Raw genomic sequence first — 27,569 nt, 5'->3', positions numbered from 1 at the left:
TTCGGTTTTTTTCTTAAAGATATGCTTGGTGCCTCCCGGCTACCGCTGCATTCTCCACAAATCAGTATCTGTCCGTGGCCCGGGGGTTGGAGTGGTGGGACACTAGGGTGTCATCTCGTCGCCTGTTTCCATGAGGGCAGGCAGCTCATCTTCTCCTATGACTGCCTGCCTCAATGTTGAAGGTCGAGGTTCGTCGTCTGCTGAGGGCTTGCTTGACTGCTAGCCTCGCGCATTTTTCTATCATACATTTCTTTGTAAGCACTCAAACCATCCTGCAAATATGCCCTAAACTGACGTACCCTTTCAAAATTAAAATCGTACTTTATCATTGCAGCAAAAATCTTACACAGTTGCATCACGTTCAGTTCCTGGACGACTTCACTTTTGGTCCGTTTGCTATTGCATTTGGTTTCGATTGTTATCTTTTCCTCTTCCAATTGCATCAGCTCTTCATCTTGGTCATGGGATGCCAAAACCTCTTCAACATCATCTTCGTCAACTTCCTCAAGCCAAATTTACTTTGTCCTTACTTTGTTCACCACGATCGAAACGCTTAATTATGTCTAGTTTTATGCTAAGTGTAACACCCTTACGAGCTCTTTTAGGCTTTTCCGATACCTTAGGACTCATCTTGCAAACGGCTGCTCACAGGCACGTGTTTAAGTAATGCCGGCTAGAATGCAGTTCCGGGGAGGAGCTTGGTTGCTCGGGGTGCGCGTTTTTTTTTGGCACGCTGCCTTTTTCGTAACAGCGAAAACACCTTCTGTTAGCGAAAACAGGGAACTAATGCAGGTCTTTCGTAACAGTGAGGTTTCGTAAAGCGAAAGCTCGCAAAGCGGGGGCACCTGTATATATGCAATTAAGCATGTATTGACAAGAACCATAAAGGAGGCTCATTAAAGAAAAAGAATATCAAAGGCTACACAATTAATCAGAAAGTATTGTGAAAAAATCTGAAATTGATTGTCTCAATTAAACATTCCGGATGGAATCTTTTCTGACTAGAACGTGGCCTGCTGTGCATTCCCCAGTCAGTTTTGGGTCATTCACACCTTTTAATTAAGTAATCTGGTCTCAGGTATAGAGAGAAGCATTATAAAGTTTCCCGTTTCAAAATTTAACAATCAAGTGTACAGCAATGAGATTTCTTCAGAATGACTGGTTGGCGAAATGGGTAGAAAGAGTTTCATGCAGCATTCATACATTCTAAGTGCATTCTTAATCCTGACATCCAAAATCCTAGCATCCTAAATGCACTTTGCAGTAGAGCTCACAAACAAGATTTGTCATGATGCCATGTAACAAGAGGAAAAATAACCCAAGAGGATGTGAAGTCCAGAAACAATTTTTTAGGGTACCATACAGGAGAATGCACCACTGAAGATACCAATGAAGGTACTGCCTCTGGGATTGAAGTTCTAGGAAATATGCAGAATTAATTGTGACAAAAAATATAAATAGGGTTGGGGGGGAGGAAGAGGAGGAGGAAATTAGGTCAGCAAAAAGTCAAGTTCTAAGTCACAATAAGATCCAAAAGCAGAGACTTTACAGAAGTACTTCACAGTTCAATAGGGTAATAACTTCTTCTTGATGCACTTTTTTAAGATGAAACAGTGAAAATTGTGAGAATCATATCCCCAGCTATTTCAGAAACAAGTATATTGGCAGATCATGAGGAGATGGCTAATATGCCACCACTCACCTTTACTGGAGGGATTCAGAGAATTTAAAATCATTCAGAAAAGTCCAAGTTAATAATAGACATTCAGCAAGGTTAAGATATTTAGAAGATTTAGAGTGAATGTTTGAGGGAATAAATATTAACACTTTGGAAGGTTGATCTTGAAGGCAGAATACATGGTAAATGGCAGAATTGTTAGCAGTGTGGAGGAACATAGTAAACTTAGTCTCCAAGTCCATAGATCCTTCAAAGTTGCTGCACAAGGCATATGGTGAGTTAGTTTTCATTAGCTGGGAGATTGAGTTCAAGAGCCATGAGGTAATGATGCAGCTCTATAACACACTGGTTAGACCATACTTCAAATATTATGTTCCGTTCTCATTATAGGAAGGATGTGGAGATTTACCAAGATGTTTCCTGGATTAGAGACATGTCTAATGTGGAAAAGTTGAACAAGCTAGGGCTTTATTTTTCTTTGAAGGAGGATAAAAGAGGTAACTTGATAGAAGGGTATATTATAAAATTCATAGATAGAGCGGACACCCAGTGCCTTTTTAATGCAGACAGCCATGGCTAATACCAGAGGACATCTTCTTTGATGTGAGGATGCAAAGATATTGCCAAAGGTTCAGCAATCTCTTCCTTCACTCCCATAGTAACCTGGGGATCTATCTATCCTAATGTTTTTCAGATGTTCTAGCACATCCTCTTTCTTAACCTTGACAACTCTTAGCCTTACAGCCTGTTTTACGCTGTCCTCACAAAGTCCCTCTCACTGGTGAATACTGAAACAAAGTATTCATTAAGGATTTCCTCTACCCCTTCCAACTCCAGTCATACTTTGACTTCAACCCCTAATCAATCCTACCTTCACTCCAGTCATCCTCCTGTTCTTCAACTATGTGTGGAACATCTTGGAGTTTTCTTTAATCCTTCTCACCAAGACCTTCTCATGTCAAATTCTGGCTCTCATAAGTCTATTCTTAAGCGCTTTCCTGGCTATCTTCCTGGCAGAAGAAGCTAGCTAAATTATGGAAGATTACTAGCAATACACAGAATCAGTTAAACTAGCGGGTGTTTACTAAAGATCACCAAAAAGTAGATACACTATTAAAAGTGAAACAAGTCAATGAGAAAATTTCAAATCAGTGCAAATACTATAACTGAAGATTTCAGTTTTGTGAAGCAGAGAGCAAGTTTGTAAATCTGGCAGGAGCGAAGTATGTTGAGAATGATGAGGGTGGAGCCCTGCAGGGGGAAGAAGGGGGTTGTGAGACAGGTGGCAGAGAAGGAGTGCCAGTGGCAGGAGTGGCATGGGTGCAGACAAGCCCAGCCCTGAGACACCAGGCAAGGTCATTTGGTTCCAAACAATTAGTTCATTGATTGTTACAGAAAGTCTCCCTGGTGCTTCCCGCTCCCTCCTCTCTCCCTTCCCCTTTTCCCAATAATGATTCTCCTCTGCCTGCCCCCTTCCCACTCTCATTCCATAATACAGACCCATCATAATTAGGCTTATCGTCACTCACATACGTCATGAAATTTGTTTATTTTTGCAACAGCAGTACAGTGCAATACATAAAAGTACTACAGTACTGTGCAAAAGTTTTCGAAACCTGAACTACATATATGTGCCTAAGACTTTTGCACAGTATTGTAACTGGAAGAAGAAACATTGGGAGAGGCATTAATGAAAGACCTCAAAGTGGTCAGTTGGCCCCATCCAGCCTGAGTTGGCGCTTGAAGCTGAGCCAATTTGGTCACTTTCTTTGCAGTTTGCAAATTTAGGGTTCCTTTAAATTTGTACCCATTTACCATCAGGCAATGCATTCCAAGTCCCCAATACTCACTGGGCTTCACACAAAGCTTTCCCTCAAATTTACCCATGTTCTTTCTCCAATTATCCTGAGCCATTATTCAGTTTCTTTTTATTTAGGACATAATTTAGATGTATCATTTAATTTCCCTTGACCGCTCTACCCTGAAGCTAACACTGGCTTCTCCAATTTACTTAACTGTAATCACTCATCATTGGAGCTTTTCTGCTCAGGGTCATCCAAGTTATTTCTGAAGCTGTCCTTCCTGAAAATACTTAAACAGAAGCAGACCAATTTCATTCAAAAACACAAGTGAGGAAATAAAATGTAAATACCATTTTGGGTGAAGAACCTTTGATCAGAGCCAGAAAAATGAAAAGACTAGTCTGTTAAGTTGTATCAAGCAAAAGCTGGACAGAATAGAATCAGAATCAGGTTTATTATCATCGGCATGTGACGTGAAATTTGTTAACTTAGCAGCAGCAGTTCAGTGCAATACATAATATAGAAGAAAAAAATTAAAATAGATAAATGAATAAATTACACTATACATATAATGAATACATTAAAAATCGTGCAAAAACAGTAAAAATATATATTAAAAAAGTGAGGTAGTGTTCATAGGATCAATGTCCATTTAGGCATTGGATGGCAGAGGGGAAGAAGCTGTTCCTGAATCGCTTAGTGTGTGCCTTGAGGTTTCTATATCTCCTACCTGATGGTAACAGTGAGAAAAAGGCATGCCCTGGGTGTTGGGGGTCTTTGATAATGGACGCTGTCTTTCTGAGACACCGCTCCTTGAAGATGTCATAGACTAGTATCCAAGATGGTGTTCTCTAGGTGCAGACCAAAGTCATCAAAGTAACTGTTAGTTAAAAGGCCAATGGGATAAAATAATGCAGAAACAAACTGAAACAAAGTTACAACCAACTCTATTAAGTGGAAAACATTTCTGTTATTACTTAACCCACTGTTAACTCCCAAATTGTTGGAGCAACACAGGGCGGTCAGATACAGAGACAGGCATGGGTCAGGGAATTAAAGTGATAATCAACATGACCTTGGTTAACCTTGCAAACTGAACACCATCTAGTACAATGAATGCTTATAGATAAGCCCACATTGTAAGCACTCTAACGCAGGACACTAATTTGGATAAAGCGCAAGAGAGTGTTATTTTTTTTAAAAGTATAGTTCAATGTAGAGAGTCAATGACATCAGTTGAGATGGTAGGCACGAATCATGAGAGATTATATTGTGTTCATGTGATGAAATATTTGGATTGAAAAGAATGTTCATTAAAGATCTGAATAATTTACAGTTTTTTTATTCATTTTGTGAATTGTCAAATACCTAGTATGCAGGAAACAATTTTGTGCATTAATTTAGATTTAATCGAAAATAAACTAATGCTTTTGTCGTTCAAAAGCTTTTGCTGTAAGTAGAGGAAACTCCCTTATCAATTAGTGAAAATTGAGCTTAGAATTACTGAATTTTCATTAAACCAGAAATGAATGTTCAGCTGCATTAAGGAATTATTACAATATTTCACTGCTCTCACTTAAAATGGATTTCAATAAATGAATTTCGCTCTTTTTGCTTTGCTCGCCTTTCTACTCTACCTATGATGGACCAGCATTTTAAAATATCTACAATTCTAGTTTTTAAGGTGATTATGGAGCACAGGGTACTTTGAGTTCCAACAGAAAGTTATCAAAGTAAAATTGGCTTAAGATTTGTCACTGGCTTCTATCTGCAGTCGTGAAATACAAAGACAAAATTGAGACTGGTTTCATTGGAAAAGTATCAAAATATGAAGGGTGGAGCAGTATTCATAGAAAGACTTCCCAGAGGATGAAGTATCTCCAAGGTTGGAGAGGATGGTTTGGAAATGGAAAGAGAACAAATATTCATTACATAAATTGTAATACAGTGAATTCAACCACCAGCATGGACAAAAAACATGGACTGCAGTGAAGCATTTAACAAGGTCTTCCATGGTAGACTGGTCCAGAAGATTAAAATACATGGAACCTATAGTGACTTGGTAAATTGGATCATTCAATGAAGACACAGGACAGTGGCAGAGTGGTGTTTTTTGACTAGAAATCCAATGTCAATGGTGTTCCACAAGGATCAATGCTAAGACCTCTGATTTTGCAAGATGTACTGAGAATTTGGACAAAGATGTGAGTGACCTGATTGGTAAGTCTGCAGATAACATGAAAATGATGGAGTTGTTTAAGTAAGAAAGGTTGTCAAAGGACCCAGCAGGATATAGATTAGATGGAAATTTAGGCGAAGGATGGCAGCTGTTGAGTTTAATCTGGACAGTGTGAGGTCAAATGCAAGCAGAAAGTGGCAGGACCCCTTGAGCACTGCTGTACAGAGGCATTTCAGGGTGCAAGTCCATAGCTCCCTTAAAGCGACAACACAAATGGATAGGTGGTAGAGAAAATATACAGCATGAATGCTTTCATTGGTCAGGGCATAGAGTATAAATGTTGTGAAATCATATTACAGCTGAATTAAGCTTTGGTTAAATCCATTTGCAGTACTGCGTGCAGTTCAGTTCACCACATTATAGGAAATGGGTGCCAGGGTCAGGGATATCTCTGATCGTGTGCACAACATTCTGAAGTGGGAGGGTGATCAGCCAGATGTCATGGTACACAACTGTACTAATGACGTAGGAAGAAAGGGTGAGTAGGTCCTGAAGAGTGAGTATAGAGAGCTTGGTAGGAAGTTAAAAAGCAGGGCCTCGAGGGTGGTAATCTCAGGATTGCTACCTGTGCCACGTGCCAGTGAGGGTAAGAATATGATACTCTGGCAGATGAACACGTGGCTGGGGAACTGGTATAGAGGGCAGGGTTTCAGATTTCAGGATCATTGGGACCTCTTCTGGGGCAGGTGGGACCTGTACAAGAGAGACGGGTTACACCTGAACTACAAGGGGACCAATATCCTTGCAGGGAGGTTTGTTAGTGCTTTTGGGGAGGGTTTAAACTAGATTTGCAGGGGGATGGGAACCAGAGTGCCAGAGCAGATAGTGGAGTGGGGGTGAAAATAAATTATGTTAAAAGTTCATGCAAAGTCACAAATAGAAGGGTTGTATGTGGTGGTAATAATCTTGAGGTGTGTCTATTCAATGCAGGAGTATTGTGGGGAAGGCTGACGAGCTGAGGACGTGGATTGACACATGGAATTACGACATTATAGTCATTAGTGAAACTTGGCTGCAGGAGGGGCAGGACTGGCAGCTTAATGTTCCAGGGTTCCGATGTTTCAGATGTGATAGAGGCAGAGGAATGAAGGTTTGCAGTGGGGGGGGGGGGGGGGGGGCAGGTGGCATTGCTTGTCAGGGAAAATGTCACAGCAGTGCTCAGGCAGGACAGATTACAGGGCTTGTCTACTGAGGCCATATGGGTGGAGCTGAGAAACAGGAAAGGTATAACTACATTAATGGGGTTGTATTATAGACCACCCAATAGTCAGCGAGAATTGGAGGAGCAAATCTGCAGAGAGATAGCAGACAACTGCCTGAAACATAAAGTTGTGATAGTAGGGGATTTTAATTTTCCACATATTGATTAGGATTCCCATACTGTTAAAGGTCTAGATGGGTTAGAGTTTGTAAAATGTGTTCAGGAAAGTTTTCTAAATCAATATATCGAGGTACCAACTAAAGAGGATGCAATATTAGATCTCCTTTTAGGAAATGAGTTAGGACAGGTGACAGAAGTGTGTGCAGGGGAACACTTCGGTTCCAGTGATTATAACACCATTAGTTACAACTCGATCATGGATAAAGATAGATTTGGTCCTTGGGTTGAGGTTCTACACTGGAAAAAGACCAAATTTGAAGAAATGAGAAAGGATCTAAAAAGCGTGGATTGGGACAGGTTGTTCTCTAGCAAGGATGTAATTGGTAAGTGGGAGGCCTTCAAAGGAGAAATTTTGAGAGTGCAGAGTTTGTATGTTCCTGTCAGGATTAAAGGTAAAGTGAATAAGAATAAGGGATTTTGGTTCTCAAGGGATATTGGAACTCTGATAAAGAAGAACAGAGCGATGTATGACATGAAAAGGAAACAGGGAACAAATAAGGTGGTTGAGGCATATAAAAAGTGCAAAAAAAAAACTTAAAAAAGAAATCAGGAGGGCTGAAAGACATGAGGTTGCTTTGGCAGTCAAGGTGAAGGATAATCCAAAGAGCTTCTTCAGGTATATTAACAGCAAAAGATAGCAAGGGATAAAATTGGTCCTCTTGAAGATCAGAGTGGTTGGCTATGTATGGAACCAAAATAAATGGGGGAGATCTTAAATGGGTTTTTTGTGTCTGTATTTACTAAGGAAAGTGGCATGGAGTCAATGGAAATAAGGCAAACAAGTAGTGAGGTCATGGAACCTATACAGATTAAGGAGGAGGAGGTGCTTGCTATTTTGAAGCAAATCAGAGTAGATAAATCCCCAGGACCTGACAGGGTATTCCCTCGGACCTTGAAGGAGACTAGTGTTGAAATTGCAGGGGCCCTGGCAGATATATTTAAAATGTCGGTATCTACGGGTGAGGTGCCGGAGGATTGGAGGATAGCTCGTGTTGTTCCGTTATTTTAAAAAGGCTCTAAAAGTAATCCGGGAAATCATAGGCCAGTAAATTTGACGTCGGTAGTAGGTAAATTATTGGAAGGAGTACTGAGAGATAGGATCTACAAGTATTTGGATAGACAGGGACTTATTAGGGAGAGTCAACATGGCTTTGTGCGTGGTTGGTCATGTTTAACAAATCTAGTAGAGTTTCTTGAGCAAGTTACCAGGAAAGTGGATGAAGGGAAGGCAGTGGATGTTGTCTACATGGATTTCAGTAAGGCCTTTGACAAGGTCCTGCATGGGAGGTTAGTTAGGAAGATTCAGTCGCTAGGTATACATGGTGAGGAAGTAAATTGGATTAGACATTGGCTCAATGGAAGAAGCCAGAGAGTGTCAGTGGAGGATTGCTTCTCTGAGTGGAGACTGTGACTAGTGGTGTGCCACAGGGATCAGTGCTGGGTCCATTGTTATTTGTCATCTATATCAATGATCTGGATGATAATGTGGTAAATTGGATCAGCAGATTTGCTGATGATACAAAGATTGGAGGTGTAGTAGACAGTGAGGAAGGTTTTCAAAGTTTGCAGAGGGATTTGTACCAGCTGGAAAAATGGGCTGAAAAATGGCAGATGGAGTTTAATACAGACAAGTGTGAGGTACTACACTTTGGTAGGACAAACCAAGGTAGAACATACAAGGTAAATGGTAGGGCACTGAGGAGTGCAGTGGAACAGAGGGATCTGGGAATACAGATACAAAATTCCCTAAAGGTGGCGTCACAGGTAGATAGGGTAATAAAGAGAGCTTTTGGTACATTGGCCTTTATAAATCAAAGTATTGAGTATAAGAGTTGGAATATTATGGTGAGGTTGTATAAGGCGTTGGTGAGGCTGAATTTGGAGTACAGTATTGTGCACAGTTTTGGTCATGAAATTACAGGAAGGATATTAATAAGGTTGAAAGAGTGCAGAGAAGGTTTACAAGGATGTTGCCAGGACTTGAGAAACTGAGTTACAGAGAAAGGTTGAAGAGGTTAGGTCTTTATTCCCTGGAGTGTAGAAGAATGAGGGGAGATTTGATAGAGGTATGTAAAATTATAACAGGTATAGATAGAGTGAATGCAAGCAGGCTTTTTCCACTGAGGCTAGGGGAGAAAAAAAACAGAGGACATGGGTTAAGGGTGAAGGGGGAAAAGTTTAAAGGAGACATGGGGGGGGGGACTTCTTCGCACAGAGTGTGGTGTGAGTGTGGAATCAGCTGCCAGATGAAGTGGTAAATGCGGGCTCACTTCTAACATTTAAGAAAAACTTTGACAGGTACATAGATGAGAGGTTTATGGAGGGATATGGTCCAGGTGCAGTTCAGTGGGACTAGGCAGGAAAAATGGTTCGGCACAGCCAAGAAGGGCCAGAAGGCCTGTTTCTGTGCTGTAATGTTCTATGGAAACATCTGGAGGATGCAGAAGTTCACCAGGATATTGCCTGAATTGGAAGATATTAGCTACATGGAGGGTTTGGACAAACATGGGTTGTTTTTTATGAAGCATGGGAAGTTGAGGTGCAACCTTGTATAATTACATAAAATTAAGAGAGGCAAGGACAGAATAGAAAGTTGGGATGGTCAGTCCTTTTCGCCAGGAGTGCCAAATATTTTAAGGTTTAAGGAGGCCCTTTTTAAAAAAAAAATCAGAGAGTGGTAGGTACCAAGAAAGAACTGCCAGGGAAGCTGATAGAAGCAGATATGAAAGGAACATTTAGAAAATTCCTGAAACAAACAATGTTTGGGTGTGGAAGTCAGTGGTATTGCTGATGAGGCAGATAAGGGGTTCAGTGCTAAATACCACTGAAGTTACAAAGGACTGGCTTCAACCGTTGAAATGCTGAAAGCAGAAAAATAAGGACAATAGCTAGAAAGTTTAATAGCAACGTGCTCAAAGTGTAAAAAATCTAAAGTAAAGCCAATTATTTTAATGGAAATAAAACAAGCCTTATGCAAACTAAAAAAGGCTCAAAAACAATTGACTTGGATGATGAAGGAGATCAACTATCTTTTTTGATTGATTTTGTATTTTCAGGAAGTGATAAGCCACTATATAGTACTATGATGTGATGTACTTTCAAACAGAAATCTTAGGGCTTCAGAGAACAACCTGGAAATTGGCTGAAGAGTAAATAGTAAGTATTGAGTCAAAATGGACACTGTAAGCACACACAATGCTTGTCCTTGAGATGAAATCTGGCATCATAATTACATCCAATTTACACAAGTAATGAGGGTTCAAATACTTAAATTTGTTAATTTTGAAAATTCATTTAAAACATTCAGTTTTGAAGCAGTTATTGGCATCACTTTGAACAAAACCAGAAAGGATTAACCAATAAAGAGCCACGAAAAGGCAGATTACATACAATTTAGCATTCATATGAAATCAATGCTTTGCATATTACAAACAAGTGACAAGTGCCATCTTCAAAGGTGCTAAAATATCAAGGAACACAGAACAAGTAATCCAGGATGTCCAATCAACACAAACTAGCATTGTACAATGCCAATAGAATAGTAAATTATATAGGGAAGGTTAATTACTACACAAGCAAAATACAGCAAAAACTCAGTTATCAGGCACATCAAATTATTTAGCCTTGGGTTGATCAAATTTGCATATTATTTAAGAGTCAGCCAGGGCATTCACCTGCCAGCTTGCAGCTCCAAAATGTTGGTTACTCAATTGTGAAAGCCCGTTGCTGTTGTGAGAAGCTGAGTGCATAAATGTTTCTGACAGAAAATGAAAAACTTAACATGGTGGTAAAACAAGTTGAATTGACTTGACTTTATTTCTTACATCCTTCACATACATGAGGAGTAAAAATCTTAACGTTATGTCTCTGTCTGAATGTGCAATGTGCAAATTATGGTAATTTATAACAAATAGTATGTACAGTAAGATATACAACAGAACAGTCAATATAGCTTAGAAATACAATTGTGTCAGTGTGAATTAATCAGTCTGATGGCCTGGTGGAAGAAGCCTGTCCGTCCTGGCTTTAATGCTGCAGTACCATTTCCTGGATAGTGGCAGTTGGAAGTTTGTGGTTGGGGTGACTGGGGTCTCCAATGATCCTTTGGGCCCTTTTAAAATACCTGCCGCTGTAAATGTCCTGAGTAGTGGGAAGTTCACATCCATAGATGTGCTGGGCTGACCATATCACTCTCTGTAGAGTCCTGCGATTGAGGGAAATACAGCTGGCGCATGCATCGGTTGTGCATGCAGCCTGTTACAGTTGCTCTGTAGTTTTCTTACTTTTAAACTTTTTAACTTAGTTATTTGTTGTATTTTTTTTTCATGGTAACACGTTGAAGCTGCACCCTCTCTAACATGCTGGTGGAGAGAGTTTTATTTGCTTTTTAGCGCTGGAAATAGTTACATTCGGACACGTCTCGTTAGCATGGCAGCAGGATGGCCGCATTGTTTATTCCAGGAACCAACTGATTGCGCTCATGCCTGCCGGTTTAGCGAACAGAGCAGCGGACATCCCGGCTGAAATCTGGAGGAAAACACACAGAGGATGCAGAGGGGGATCAAAAAGGCAAGGGAAGAGAACCGGGTCGAGACAACAGAGGCTTATGGAGAACAGAAGTTATAAGCCGTGTCTCCCCTCTCTCACCATGGGAAATGTGAGATCGCTGGGTAATAAAATGGATGAACTGACGGCGCTTCTCAGGAGTCAGAGAACATTTCGGGAGAGCAGTGTCATGTGCTTTACTGAGACATGGCTGCACGAAGACATACCCGATCAAAGCGCTTCCATAGAGGGCTTTCAGACCGTTCGAGCTGACCGGAATTGCACTGAGAACGGTAAGCATAAAGGAAGGGAGCTGGCAGTTCTGGTAAACAACAGATAGTGCAATCCTGGGCATATTACGATCAAGGAACGTGTTTGTAGCCCGGATATTGAACCTTTTGCTGTTGGACTCCGGCCATATTATTTGCCAAGGGAAACCTCGCAAAGAATTGTGGTTGTTGTGTACATCCCTCCCTCTGCCAACCCGACATCGGCGTGTAACATCATTTACACCGTCATAGCCAGATTACAAACCCAGCACCCAAGTGCCCTCATTACCATCTCGGGTGACTTCAACCAGGTTACCATGGCTAGAACACTGCCCAACTTCACGCAGTGTGTGAGCTGTACAACCAGAGGGGAGAGGACTCTGGATTTGATGTACGCTAACGTTAAGGATGCATACAGCTCCTCTCCCCTCCCCCCATTGGGAAGGTCAGATCACAACCTGGTGCATCTAAAACCCTGCCTACGTGCCTCTGGTGAAGAGTAAACCTGCAACCTCGAGGACAGTGAGAAAATAGTCGGAGGAGGCTTATGAGGCGCTCCAGGGTTGTTTTGAGGTGACAGACTGGCAGGCACTCTGTGAGCCACATGGAGAGGATATTGATGGGCTCACAGAGTGCATCACTGATCACATCAACTTCTGTGTGGACTGCAGTGTTCCGACAAGAACCGTCCTTTGTTATAACAAGCCATGGGTGACAAAGGACATTAAGGACATCCTGAACGGTAAAAAGAGGGCGTTCAGAGATGGAACTAGGGAGGAGCTGAGGGCAATACAGAGGGACCTGAAAGCCAGGATCAGGGAGGTTAAAGACAGGTACAGGAGGAAGCTTGAGTGGAAACTCCAGCAGAACAACATGAGAGAGGTCTGGAGGGGGATGAGGACCATCACTGGGTTCCGGCAAACTAGCAACAGAGGAGCTGAAGGCAGTGTGGACAGGGCCAATGAACTTAACCTGGTCTTTAACAGATCTGACATCGTGGCCTCTGCCCATCCCCCACATGAGCCATCTGTTGTCGGCCCCCAACCAACACATATTCCACTCTCCCCTCCTACCCCTCCTCACAGTCCCCCACCCTGCTCTCATGACTATACACCTTCCCCACACGAAACCACCATGGTGGGCTTCACAGCTGAACAGGTGAGAAGACAGCTGAAACGTCTCAACCCAAGCAAGGCTGCAGGACCGGATGGTGTCAGTACCAGGGTGCTCAAAGCCTGTGCCCCTCAGCTATGTGGAGTACTTCGCCATGTATTCAACCTGAGCCTGAGGCTCCGTTGGGTTCCTGTACCGTGGAAGACGTCCTGCCTCGTCCCTGTGCTGAAGACGCTGCGCCCCAGTGGCCTCAATGACTACAGACAGGTGGCGTTGACCTCCCACATCACGAAGACCCTGAAGAGACCTGTTCTGGAGCTGCTCCGGCCTATGGTCAGACCACACTTAGATCCCCTCCAGTTCACCTACCAGCCCCAACTAGGAGTTGAGGATGCCATCGTCTACCTGCTGAACCGTGTCTACGCCCACCTGGACAAGCCAGCGAGCACTGTGAGGGTCATGTTTTTTGACTTCTCTAGTGCGTTTAACACCATCCGCCCTGCTCTGCTGGGGGAGAGGCTGACAGCGACGCAGGTGGATGCTTCCCTGGTATCATGGATTCTTGATTACCTGACTGGTAGACCACAGTACGTGTGCTTGCAACACTGAGTGTCCGACAGAGTGATCAGCAGCACTGGAGCTCCACAGGGTACTGTCTTGTCTCCCTTTCTCTTCACCATTTACACCTCGGACTTCAACTACTGCACAGAGTCTTGTCATCTTCAGAAGTTTTCGGATGACTCTGCCATAGTTGGATGCATCAGCAAGGGAGATGAAGCTACAGTAGGAAACTTTGTCACATGGTGTGAGCAGAATTATCTGCAGCTTAATGTGAAAAAGACTAAGAAGCTGGTGGTAGACCTGAGGAGAGCTAAGGTACAGGTGACCCCTGTTTCCATCCAGGGGGTCAGTGTGGACATGGTGGAGAATTATAAATACTTGGGGATACAAATTGACAATAAACTGGACTGGTCAAAGAACACTGAGGCTGTCTACAAGAAGGGTCAGAGCCATCTCTATTTCCTGAGGAGACTGAGGTCCTTTAACATCTGCCGGACGATGCTGAGGATGTTCTACAAGTCTGTGGTGGCCAGTGCTATCATGTTTGCTGTTGTGTGCTGGGGCAGCAGGCTGAGGGTAGCAGACACCAACAGAATTAACAAACTCATTCGTAAGGCCAGTGATGTTGTGGGGATGGAACTGGACTCTCTCACGGTGGTGTTTGAAAAGAGGATGCTGTCCAAGTTGCATGCCATCTTGCTCAATGTCTCCCATCCACTACATAATGTACTGGGTGGGCACAGGAGTACATTCAGCCAGAGACTCATTCCACCGAGATGCAACATAGAGCGTCATAGGAAGTCATTCCTGCCTGTGGCCATCAAACTTTACAACTCCTCCCTTGGAGGGTCAGACACCCTGAGCCAATAGGCCGGTCCTGAACTTATTTCATAATTTACTGGCATAATTTACATATTGCTATTTAACTATTTATGGTTCTATTACTATTTATTATTTATGGTGCAACTGTAACGAAAACCAATTTCCCCCGGGATCAATAAAGTATGACTATGACTACAGTTCCCATACCAGGTAGCGACAGAGCTAGTCAGGATGCTCTGAATTGTGCCCCTGTAGAAAGTCCTTAGGATATAGTCTTAGTCATACTTTATTGATTCCGGGGGAAATTGATATGGGGAATATGGGGAGTGGTGCCAAATTTCTATAACTGTCTCAGGTGAAAGAGGCGCTGTTGTGCTTTTTTCACCACATAGCCGGTACGTACAGACCAAACGAGGTCCTCAGTGATGTGTATACCAAGGAACTTGAAGCTGTTCACCTTCTCAACCCCAGATCCACTGATGTCAACAGGGGTGAGCCAGTCTCCGTTCTTCCAGTAGTCTACAACCAGCTCCTTTATTTTTGCAATATTGAGGGAGAGGTTGTTTTCTTTACACCGTTGTGTCAGGGTGACGACTTATTCTCTGTAGGTTGCCTCATTATTATTTGAGATGAGGCCTGGGGTATCTCTCATCCAGTCCTGGTGACTTACCTAACCTAATGCTTTTGAAAAGCTCCAGCACATTCTCTTTCTTTATGTCTATATGCTCAAGCGATTCAGTCTGCTGCAAGTCATCCCCACAATTGCCAAGGTCTTTTTCCCTGGTGTATACTGAAGCAAAGTATTCATTAAGTGCCTCCGCAGACTCCATCCACACGTTTCCACTATCGCACCTGATTGGTCCTATTCTCACACGGCTCATCCTCTCGCTCTTCACATACTTATAGAACGTCTTGGAGTTTTCCTTAATCCTGCCCACCAAGGCTCTCCTAATTCAACTCTTCGGCTCCTTCCTAACAACCTTGTAATTGAATTAACTTTATTTCTTACATCCTTCATATGCATGAGGAGTAAAAATCTTTACATTATGTCTCTGTCTAAATGTGCAATTTATAGTAATTTATAATTAATAGTACGTACAACAGGACAGTCAATATAACATAGAAACACAATTGTATCAGCATGAATTAATCAGTCTGATGGCCTTGTGGAAGAAGCTGTTTCGGAGTCTGTTGATCCTGGCTTTAATGCTGCGGTACCGTTTCCCGGATAGTAGAAGCTGGAACAGTTTGTGTTTGGGGTGACTCGGGTCCCCAATGATCCTTCAGGCTCTTGTTATGCAGCTGTCTTTGTAAATGTCCTGAATGGTGGAAAGTTCACATCTACAGATGCACTGGGCTGTCTGCAACACTCCCTTCAGACTGTCTATATTTCTCATTGTCCATGAAAAGTAGCCAGGGTAATCAAAGACCCCACCAACCCTAAACATTCTCCCTACTCCCCTCTGCTATCAGGAAGCCTGAAGGCATGTACCACCAGGTTGAAGGACAGTTTCTACCCTGCTGTAAAGACTACAGAATGGTTCCCTCATACAAGATGGACTCTTGACTTAATAATTTATCTCGTTATGACTTTTCTGCTTATTATCAATTTGCATTTTATTCTGTGTTTTGTTATTGTTTTATCTTGTACTACCTCAATGTACTGTGTAATAAATTAATCAGTATGAACAGTATGCAAGACAAGCTTTTCACTGCACCTCAGCAATAAGCCAATTCCAAAATCTTTCTCGAAGAGACTAACACAGAGATTAAGTTTATATGGAACAAAATAAATTGGAAATGCTGGAATGTATGAAGCAATTAGAAACTACAATTTAAAAGCACAAGAATCCTCATGAATGGTTAAATCACGATGGGCTCAATTGCCTTGCTAATCCTTAATAACTTGTGAATGCAGATTGTAAATCAAAATAGTACATTCCATTCTTTTTTTAAAATTCTGTTGATGGCTTTAGACAAGGTTCATTCAAATCTCAATAACAGAGGGCATATTTAGAATTTAACTACCAATTAAGCAAATATGTGAAGAATAAGCCTCCCAAAAGATCAGACCCACCAATTTAAACCAAACAAACCAGTAACTGACAATGAAAAGAACAAACTACAAATGAGTTCTTGGAGGATTTGTCAAAACTCAAGAAGCAGTCTACACTCCACTCATTAATGATGTAAACTTTTCACTTAAGAATATTCAATTTTACTTCATAAGACCACTTAACCTATATTAAAGCACAGCTTATTAAAGAAAGGAGATTTACAAATCCAACCTAAAATTACAACACATGTGTAATTTTATTCTTTGCAAGGAAATAGTAAAAATTAAACACCAATTGTTGAATCAGTATTTAGAAATTCATCTCTTTCCCTTACATGACCCCACAATATAAAATACATTTAGTAATAGTTTAATCAAAATGAAACTTCATAATTATGTATGACTATACATACACATGCATCATGCAATACCAATCAGGATAATTAGTTTAAATGTGTTAATTTTTTTAGCACCACAGAAAATAACAGCATGTCTACACAGCATCTTCACCCAAGCATCCCAGAAGCTTCACAGGATCACTATCAAATAAAATTTGACTATCACAAAAGATGATATTAAAAGGGATGACTAAAATCATTCAATATTCCAGATTTGAAAGTTTCTCACAGCTGAGCTTTGGTAACTAAAGGCAGCCACTAATGGAAATGATCAAGAAACTGGAAATTGAGGAGTGCAGATATTTGGAGGAGTTAATGAAAAGGAAACGGTCATGGAGGGACAAAAATGAAAATAGATGCACAAAAAAATTTGAGAAGTTGTTTATCTGGGCCTTAGGTATGAAGGGCAAATGCACAATTGCGTGTAATTATATTAGTAAATATCTAGTTTTACAGGAATAACCATTGTTGTTTTTGGAAATTATAGGTGGCATGAAATCCAAAAAAGGGGAAAATGCAATTAGTCTGTGCAATTAGGACAAACAGAACACTTGGATGGTTTCAAATTTACACACGGGCCATTGGGAGCATGTCCAAATAATCAAGTCCAAATGTAACATGGTTGTACATGAAAACCTCCATCATAGATGAACTGAGACACAAGAGACTTCACAGGCTGGAATCTGGAATGTCAAGCAAGATTCTGCAGCAGTCAAGTGTGTCAGGCAATATCTCTGAAGGGTAATAGGCAGTCAATATTTTGCATTGAGACCCTTTATCTGTACTGGCAAGATGGAACTGAGTGATGACCAGGAGAGGAAAATTGCTGCTCTAATGATTCTACAAATGTGTTCAAAGGTCATGAGGTCAAGTACAGGACTTCAAAGCTGCTGATGATTAAAAAATGATGCTTCAAGTAGTGATGAAAACACTGGGCCAGATCACACTTCTTGCAGTTATTCTCAAGACAGTCTTCCACTGTGCTCCACAACTCAAAGTTCAAAGTAAATTTATTATCAGAATACATATCTGTCACCATATACAACCTTGAGGTCTGTTTTCCTGCAGGCATAATCAGTAACTCCAAGAACCATAATAGAATCAATGAAAGACAACACCCAACTGGGTGCACAAATAACCAGTTCAAAAGACAACAAACTGCAAATTCAAAACAGAAACAATAATAATAATAAGCAATAAATATCAAGGACGTGAGACAAAGAGTCCTTGAAAGTGAATCTACAGGTTGTGGGAAGAGTTCGTGATGCGGCCATTTTGTTGTGCTTGTGTTCCCCAACATTGCACACAAAACAATCAAATACTGACCATTCTATTGAGCAAGAGTTCTCTTCTGTGATCCTGACTACAGTTTACATACCACCACCAGCCAAGTGTAATCAAGTGCTTGAGATATTGGAAAATGCTATCACCAAACAAGAAACAGTCACCCTGACCCATTTCATATCATAGTCAGGGATTTCAATCAGGCTTGCTTGATGAAATCTCTGCCCAATTACCATCAGCATATAACCTGAAGCACCAGAGGTCTCAATACATTAGACGACTGCTATACTAAGATGAGGAATGCCTACCGTTCCATGCCCAGACCACATTTTGGGAAATCTGATCATGAAATCTTGCAATTGACCTCATCACCTTCTATCTGCATACATGCAAAGGCTAAAGAGCAAGATGACAGAGATTAGGGCAACAAAGAGCTGGTTGCGGGAGGCAGCAGAGTGGTTACAAGATTCCTTCGAGTCGGTGGACTGGGCCACGCTCATGAATCTGAACAAATACAAATACACCACAGTCGTTACACACTTCATAAAAACAGTCATACATGAGTGCGTCCCCACAAAATTATTCAGAGTCTTCCCCAACCAGAAGCCCTGCATGATCTAGGTGATCCACAATCTGCTGAGGGAGAGATCATAGACATTCAGGTTTGCAAACCAAAAAAGTTACCAGAAGTCCAGGTACAATCTCTGGAAAGCCATCTCATGGGTGAAGTGGCAATTCTGGACTAAACTTGAATTAGTTAAGTATGCTTGACAGCTGTAGCAGGACTTGAATGCAATCATCTCTTGTAAAGTAAAATCAAACAACATGGGTGACAACAGGGCTTTGCTTCCAGATGAGATCAAAGCCTTCTATGCTCGCTCTGACCATCAAAACATGGAGGAACCATCACAGACTCTCATAGCCCCCGACGACCCTGTGATTTCAGACTCTAGGGTCGACATGAGAGCATCCTTCAGGAGGGTGAACCCACAGAAAGCATCAGATCCAGTTGGGGTGCCTGGTCAGGTACTGAAGACCTGGGCTGATCAACTGGCTGGAATGTTCACTGAGGCCAAGACTTTGAAATTTGTTGATTAGTTTTGAGGAGATGTTAGTAATGAATGCCAAGCTACACAAAACCTTGGAATTCTCTGGGCTCATTACCTATATAAGAACATAAGAAATAGGAGCAGGAGTAGGCCATCTGGCCCATTGAGCTATCTCCACCATTCAATAAGATCATGGCTTATCTGACCATGGACTCATCCCCACCTACCTGCCTTTATCCATAACCCTTAATTCCCAATACGGCTCATATTTAGAGCAAAATAGCATGGATACAGGCCTTCAGCACAACTACCATGCCCACCCAGTTAGTCTCAATTTCCTGTGTTAAGTCTATATCACTGCTAGCACCATCACTTCATATACCTATCCAAGTGTTTCATGAATGATACAATTGTACATGCCTGAACCACTTCCTCTAGTAACTCCTTCCATATACTCAACCACACTTTGTGTGGAAAAAGTTCCCTCTCAGCTCCCTCTCACCCAAAACCTCTACACATCCCTAGATTTTAGACACCTCGACCCCAGGGAAAATACAGCTACCATCCAACTTATCTATTTGCCCTTATGATTTTATAAAGCTCTATAAGGTCACCTCTCATTCTCCTACATTTCAAGAAATAAAGACCCAGCCTAACTTCTCCCTACAACTCAGGCTCTCTTGTCCTGGCAACTTCCTCAAAACTTCTCTGCACTCTTTCCAGTTTAACCACATCTCTCCCATCGCACCTCCAAAGGAGATGGAAGAGATCTTAAACACATTTTTTTTTGCATTAGTATTTACTTGGGAAATGGACGGAGTACATAGAACTGATGTAAAACAGTCAAGTCATGGGCTGTATGCATGACTGTATCTGGATTACAAAATGGTAACTGCTTGCTGTCGAGGCAAATTGGGAGGGGCCAAGTTCCCAGGGCCTGACAAGGTGTCCCCTTGGACTTTGTGGGAGAATAGTGTAGAAGATGCAGGGAGCCCTGGCAGAGGTACTTAAAACATCCTTAACCATAAGGAGATAATGGAGGACTGGGGGATGGCTAATGTGGATCTATTGTTCAAAAAAGGTTCTAAGAATAAACCAGAATATTATAGGATGGTGTGCCTGACATCAGGATTAAGTAAATTACTGTTAGATACTCTAAAGGACAGGATATGTAAGTATTTAGAAATTGGGCCTGCTTAAGAATAGCTAACACGGCTTTGTGTATGGTAGGTTGAGTCTAACCAATCTCAGAGTTTCTCTAAAGGTAGTGGACATTGTCTGCGTGAACTTCAGCAAGGCCTTTGGCAAAATCTCATATGGGATGTTGGTCAAGGTTTTGTCACTTGCAATTCAGATGAGGTAGAAAATTGTATTTGACACTGCCTTCATGAAAGAAGCCAGAGAGCCTCTCTGACTGGTGACCTGTGTCAATGGTGTGCCACAGGGATCGGTGCTGGGTCCATTATTGTTTGTCATCTATATTAATGATATGTATGATAATGTAGTAAAATGGATCTGTAAATCTGCAGATGACACCAAGATTGGGGGTGTCGTGGACAGCAAGGAGGGCTTTCAAAGTCTGCAAAGGGATGTGAACTAGCTGGAAAACTAGGATGAAAAATGGCAGATGGAATTTAATGCAGACAAGTGTGAGGTGTCGCGTTTTGAGAGAACAAAACGGTAAGGCTTACACAGTGAACAGCAGGGTACTAAGAGTGCAGTAGAACAGAGGGATCAGTCAATACAGATCCATTATTCCTTGAAAGTGGCATCACAAGTAGAGAGGGTCGTAAAGAGAACTTCAAGCAAATTGGCCTCCATAAATTAGAGCACTTGAGCGCAGGAATTGGAATGTTACATTGTAGTTGTACAGGATGTTAGTAAGGCCTAATTTGGAGTACTGTGGGCAGTTCTGGTAACCTATGTACACGATCAAGAACAAAATTATTTCATACCACTTCCAGTACACAAATGTAAAGCAGAACGAAATAATAGTTACTACAATCTGATGCAGCACAGAAAAACACTATAAGATAAAGAACTCAATAATAAAAAAGCACAGTAAATACAGCCTATATACATAGATTGATTATATGTCCATGAACTGAAGCTAACATATATGTGACTCTCAGAAAATGAAGGTACAAGAGCCTCAAGACCCACTCTACCAAGTTCAAGAACAGTTACTACCCCTCAACCATCAGGTTCTTGAATAATGAGATAACGATACTCACTTGACCATTGAAATGTTCCTTCAACGAATGATCTCACACCACCTTCTTAACCTGACATCCCCTCTCCAACTTCTTAATCTGACTTCTTGTATTTTTTCTCCAGTCCTGATGAAGGGTCTCAGCCCAAAATGTCAACCGTCTACTCTTTTCCATAGATGCTGCCTGGCTTGCCTGAGTGTGTTGCATCTCACTTTTATGGACTCTTTATCTTCTTATCTCATGTTCTTGTTATTTATTGCCATTTATTTATATTAGCATTTGCACAGTTGGTTGTCTTCTTCACTCTGGTTGATCGTTGATTGATTCTGTTATACAGTAGTTACCATTCTATAGATTTGCTGAGTATGCCCACAAGAAAATGAACCTCAGGGTTGGAAATGGTGGTATATGTACTTTGATAATAAATTTACTTTGAACTTTGAAATGATAAAGTAGTGGTGGTGGGGGTTAGTGGGTGCAGGTGTTGATCAGCTTTGCTCCTCAGGAAAAGCCACTGTTTAGAGAGTCTGGTGGTCCTGGCATGAATACTATGCAGTCGCCTCCCTGATGGGAGTGGGACAAACCATCCAAGAGCAGGGTAGGTGGAATCCTCCATGATGTTGCTGGCCTTTTTCTGGCACCTTTCTATATGTGTTGTCTTTGATGGCAGGTAGGCTGGTGCCGGTGATGCATAGGGCAGTTCAGACTACCCGTTGTAGAGGCTTCTTGTCTACTGCAGTGCAGTTTCCGTACCGTGCAGTGATGCAACAAGTTATGATTTTCTCTGCTGCACATCTGCAGAAGGTCACGAGTATCAATGTGCATAGTCCAGCTCTCTTCAGCTTCTGCAGAAAGTAGAGGTATTGGTGAACTTTCTTAATTGTGTAGGATGTGTTCTGAGACCATGAGAAGTTAAGTGAGATGTACATTCCCAGGAGTTTGAAACTGCTAGCAGTTTCTACTGCTGTGCCGTTGATGTAAAGACACCAATAAGATTGAAACAGTACAGAGAAAATTTACAAGGATGTTGGAGGAATTTGAGGACCTGAGTTGTAGGAAAAGGTTGGATAGGTTAGGACTTTACACACTGGAGTGTTGGAGAATGAGGAGAGATTTTATAGAGATATACAAAATTATGAGGCCTATAGCATTAATGCAAGCAGGTTTTTTCCATTGATGTAGGGTGAGATGAAAACCAGAGGTCGGAAGTTAAAGGTGAAAGGTGAAATATTTAAGGGGAACCTGAGCGTGAATTTTTTCACTCGGAGGGTGGTGAGAATGTGGAATGAGCTGCCAGTGGAAGAGGTAAACACAGGTTCAATTTTGACATTCAAGGGAAATTTGGGTAAGTAAGTGGATGGGAGGGATGTGGAGGGCTATGGTTCATCTGTGAATTGATGGGACTAGGGAGAATAACAGTTTGACACAGATGAGACAGGTGGAAGGGCCTGTTTCTGCGCTGTAGTGCTCTATGACTCTAACAGGGTGATCAAAACTATACACAGTACTCCAAATGTGACCTCACCAATAACTTAAACAATGCAACATAATATGCCAACTTCAATACTCAATGACCTGACTGAAGGGCAGCACAGCTTTGACTTGCAAACAAACCAAAAACCGCTGAGAAACTTGAGTATGGGGGTTGCCACAGCATGACGTGCTTCAAAATAACTGCGTTCCAAGTCAACAAAAAGTACATTCGACCCTTTATTACGAAGCCAGTGAAGACAAATAATCTTACAGCGATAAAAAAACTAATGAAACTAAATTAGTGATATAGCAAAATAAGCATTATTAGCATTCAAATTAACATAATTAAGCATAATTAGCAACCATCGCGAATACGCATTATTAGCGATCATCAAAAAAATGATTCCCCGGCTGCCTCTAACTCTCAACTAACTAAACCCAACTAAGGCAAATTGTGAATATATAACTATACTCACTTTCTCCTGCTCCATGCGAAGTCAAGTTTATTGTCATTTCGACCATAAACTGCTGGTACAGTACACAGTAAAAACTAAACAACATTCCTCCAGGACCCCGGTGCTACATGAAACAACACAAAACTACACTAGACTATGTAAAAACAACATAAAAACTGCACTAGACTACAGACTTGTACAGGACTACATAAAGTGCACAAAATAGTGCCAAGCAGTACAATAATTAATAAACAAGACAACAGGCACAGTAGAGGACAAATTACAATATAATAATAATGATGTAGATGTCAGTCTAGACTCTGAGTATTAGTATTGAGGAGTCTGGGGGAAGAAACTGCTGCATGAGAGCCCGAATGCTTTGGTACCTTTTGCCAGATGGCAGGAGGGAGAAGAGTTTGTATGAGGGGTGCGTGGGGTCCTTCACAATACTGTTAACTTTGCGGGTGCAGCATGTGGTGTAAGTGTCTGTAATGGCGGGAAGAGAGACCCCGATGATCTTCTCAGCTGACCTCACTTGATCTTCTCAGCTGACCTCACTATCCACTGCAGGGTCTTGCGATCTGAGACGGTGCAATTCCCGAACCAGGCAGTGATACAGCTGCTCAGGATGCTCTCAATACATCCTCTGTAGAATGTGGTGAGGATGGGGGGGGGGGGGGGGGGAGGTGGGAGATGGATTTTTCTCAGCCTTCACAGAAAGTAGAGACGCTGCTGGGCTTTCTTGGCTATAGAGCTGGTGTTGAGGGACCAGGTGAGATTCTCCACCAGATGAACATCAAGAAATTTGGTGCTCTTAACGATCTCAACAGAGGAGCTGTCAATGTTCAGCGGAGAGGGGTTGCTCTGTGCTCTCCTAAAGTCAACAACCATCTATTTTATTTTGTTCACAGAGACAGGTTGTTGGCTCTGCACCAGTCTGTTAGCCGCCGCACCTCCTCTCTGTATGCTGACTCATCGTTCTTGCTGATGAGACCCACCATGGTCGTGTCATTGGCGAACTTGATGATGTGATTCAAGCTGTGTATTGCTGCACAGTCGGTCAGCAGAGTGAACAGCAGTGGACTGAGCACACAGCCCTGGGGGGCCCCCATGCTTAGTGCGATGGTGTTGGAGATGCTGCTCCCGATCCGGACTGACTGAGGTCTCCCAGTCAGGAAGTCTAGAATCCAGTTGCAGAGAGAGGTGTTCAGGCCCAGCAGTTTCAGCTTTCCAATCAGGTGCTGAGGAATGATTGTGTTGAATGCTGAACTGAAGTCTATGAACAGCATTCCAGCGTATGTGTCTTTTTTCTCCAGGTGGGTGAGGGCCAGGTGGAGGGTGGTGGCGATGGCATCATCTGTTGAGCAGTTGGGATGATACACAAACTGCAGGGGGTCCAGTGAGAGGGGCAGCAGGGTCTTTATGTGCCTCATGTTGAGCCTCTCGAAACATGCCGCAACCCACATGACAAATTACCCATAATAAACATGCAAGACAAATACAATTCAGACAGACAGAAACTAGATACATGGCTCTGTGGCTCTAATAGGGTGATCAAAATTAAACACAGTGCTCCAAATGTGACCTCACCAACAACTTATACAATGCAACATAATATACCAACTCCAATACTCAATGTCCTGTCTGAAGGCCACCATGCTAAATGTCTTTTCTATCACTCTGTCTGCAAGTGACTTTGCTTTCAATGAAATATGCACTGGTATCCTTGGTTCCTCTATTCCATTATCCCTCTATCCCCAGTGCCCGATCATCCACAGTGTATGTCCTATAAATGGTAGCGTTTTGACTTTACACCTCACAATTATTTGCACTGGAATCTATTTGCCACTCCTCAACCCCCTTCCCTAACTGTTCAACATACTCCTGTAATCCACAACAACCTACTTCATTATCAGTAATTCCTAATCTCATGAAATCTGCAAATTTGCTGATCAGGTTTTGTGCTTCTGCAAGAAAATCAATAACGAGTAACCTGCCTCCATTCCAAGATACAACCTTCACCCTCCAATCCAATGTTGAATCCATCTAACTAGCTCTTCCTGGATTCCATCAAATCTAAACTTCCAGAACAGCTCACCAGAGATCCCAATGCTGCTCCTGTGTTTTGTGGTCTTACCAAAGTCCAAATAGACAACATAAGACCACAAGACCAGGAACAGCATTCGGCCATTCAGCCCACTGAGTCTGCTCCGCCATTCCATCATGGCTGATTTATTATCCCTCTCAACCCCATTTTCCTTCCTCACCATCCACTGCCCTGCCCTCATTTACTCCTTTGAGTACCTCTTCTGAAAACTAAACCATGTTTAACTTTCCACGCAGAAAGCCAGGCTGAAATTTCCTAATCAAATGATGTCCGTCCAAATGCCAGTAGATCCCATCGCTCAGAATTCCCTCCAGTAACATCTCCGCTAACGACGTCAGGCTGAAGCACAGCAAGCTCTAGGCAGGACTAAGCCACAGAAAGGGGTAACTATGGCTATGATCCTGGACTGTTCCCATTGCTTTCTGTTAGCATGCACTGTCAGGCCTTTTCACTATTCCCAAATGTGGATAATGATAGAGAGAAACGGTTGAAAAAGATCCCCAAAACAAAAGATTTGGCAAAATTTATTTAACAACAAACAAAACTGTCATTAATTAAAACCACAACTACACTGTGACTCAAAAAAAATCCAAAACTCTTCCCTAAATTTATTTCTCCAAATAAATGAAGCTGCATAGCTGATGCAAACTAAGAATTCAAACCTTTAAGAAACATTACTGGAATCAGCAACCTTCCCAGTGTTTAATTGCAGGTATTTTCTGCTTAGCCTGCAATGTTGTGAGGTGATGGTGTAGGTTGATCAGGAGTAAAAGGTGTTGCTCCCTGATGTTGCTCTAAGGTATGCAAGAAACAATAAAAAACAATCATGGGCAAATGTTGGAAAAGATTATTGAAGATGCAAGAAAGAATTTTTTTTTCACTGCAGATAATTCTCAAAATTGCATACAACTGGGGGAGTAATAATCTAATGAGATGACAGTTCCATCCACTGATAAATTAGATATGCTAGTTTTGCACAAAAAGACCACAGTGATGGAAAATCACCACTTTGATTCTGTGATGGGAAGAGAAAACACTGTCAAAATTCATTTGAGGAGTTTCTGAAAGGCAAGTATGAATTTAAATGCAGCACATTCAAGTGTTCGGGTAAAGGATTTGAGATAGGGCAGTAGTTAAAACTCGGAGGGATAAAGTTTTTACGTTGACGTTGGATTTGAAAATACCTGGCAATAGGAAATCATTAACGACGTTATCACAGTTTCAAAATAATCTTTCAACCATCAACAAAAGGATCATGAAATAATTAACTTCGCCACCTGTGAAGCCGATGTGTAACCATACACACCCTCACCAGGTGACACCAGTTTCTTAAACTCAAAGAGGACCGCATTACATATTCCTACGACCTCTTGCCCATTTTCTCTGCGATTTTAAAATTCACGGCACACTCGAGTCAAAAGACAGAGGAAAAGAGGCTGTGTATTTTCAAAAAGTTTAACACAATCACTGCATCTGATTTAAAAGGCCATTTGGGAATAAATGAATTCCCAAATAATCCTTTACTGGATTTAAACCCAACGTCAGGACCCCATTGTTTTCGTTTAAGTGTTTGCAAAGGCGGCAGCTTGTGGAGGAGCTCCCAGCCACTCTCCCCTCTCTCCCAGCCCCGCTGCCGGTTCAATCCCTCCCCTGTGCGGCTCACCATGATCACCGAGCCGCCGCACTCACCGGGAACCCCACCGCGCAAGGCCCGGGCCCCACCTTCACACACGGACGAACCTTCTGCTGTGGTACCGACCAACGCTCAAAAGTTCCTCAAGCACCGAATATGCGTCCTCCATGCGGCGAAACATTCCCCGCCGCCTCTCTCTCCCACCGTCCCTTTCTTCTCTGCTGCTCTCTCATTCCGTACCCTCCTACGCCATGTTGGTTCAAGTTGTTTCGCCCAGCCACCGGCAGGGGGCGCCCGGTACGCATGCGCGGTGGTGCCCCGCTGCCCGGAACGCCGGGATGTGGATGTCACTGTTAACAGCTGAGAAGGTTGACAAAGCCGGGCTGCGACGAGTTTAACCGTGCATATAGCTTGTCAAATACGTTTAGACGCAGATTCATACTATATGAATTAGGAAACGAGATCAACAATTCACGTATCTGTTCTCAAAG

General features: G+C 42.2%; 1 protein-coding gene across 4 annotated transcripts in view; it reads right to left on the bottom strand.

The window, feature by feature from the left end:
• The window catches only part of apc (APC regulator of WNT signaling pathway), a 210,190-nt gene extending 182,843 nt beyond the window's left edge, over window positions 1-27,347 (bottom strand). For 2 of the 4 annotated variants that reach the window (XM_072281388.1, XM_072281392.1), the window contains exon 1: window positions 27,168-27,347. The gene's annotated coding sequence lies outside the window, so the exon portion shown is untranslated. The remainder of the gene's footprint in view (window positions 1-27,167) is intronic. The other 2 variants (XM_072281389.1, XM_072281390.1) reach the window with 1 other exon arrangement.
• Between the last annotated feature and the right edge of the window lie 222 nt (window positions 27,348-27,569).

Source organism: Mobula birostris, chromosome 17 (assembly GCF_030028105.1).
Source record: "Mobula birostris isolate sMobBir1 chromosome 17, sMobBir1.hap1, whole genome shotgun sequence".
Taxonomy (NCBI): Eukaryota; Metazoa; Chordata; class Chondrichthyes; order Myliobatiformes; family Myliobatidae; genus Mobula; species Mobula birostris.
Note: the sequence above shows the minus strand (reverse complement) of the source record. Positions and strands in the feature narration are given on the sequence as shown.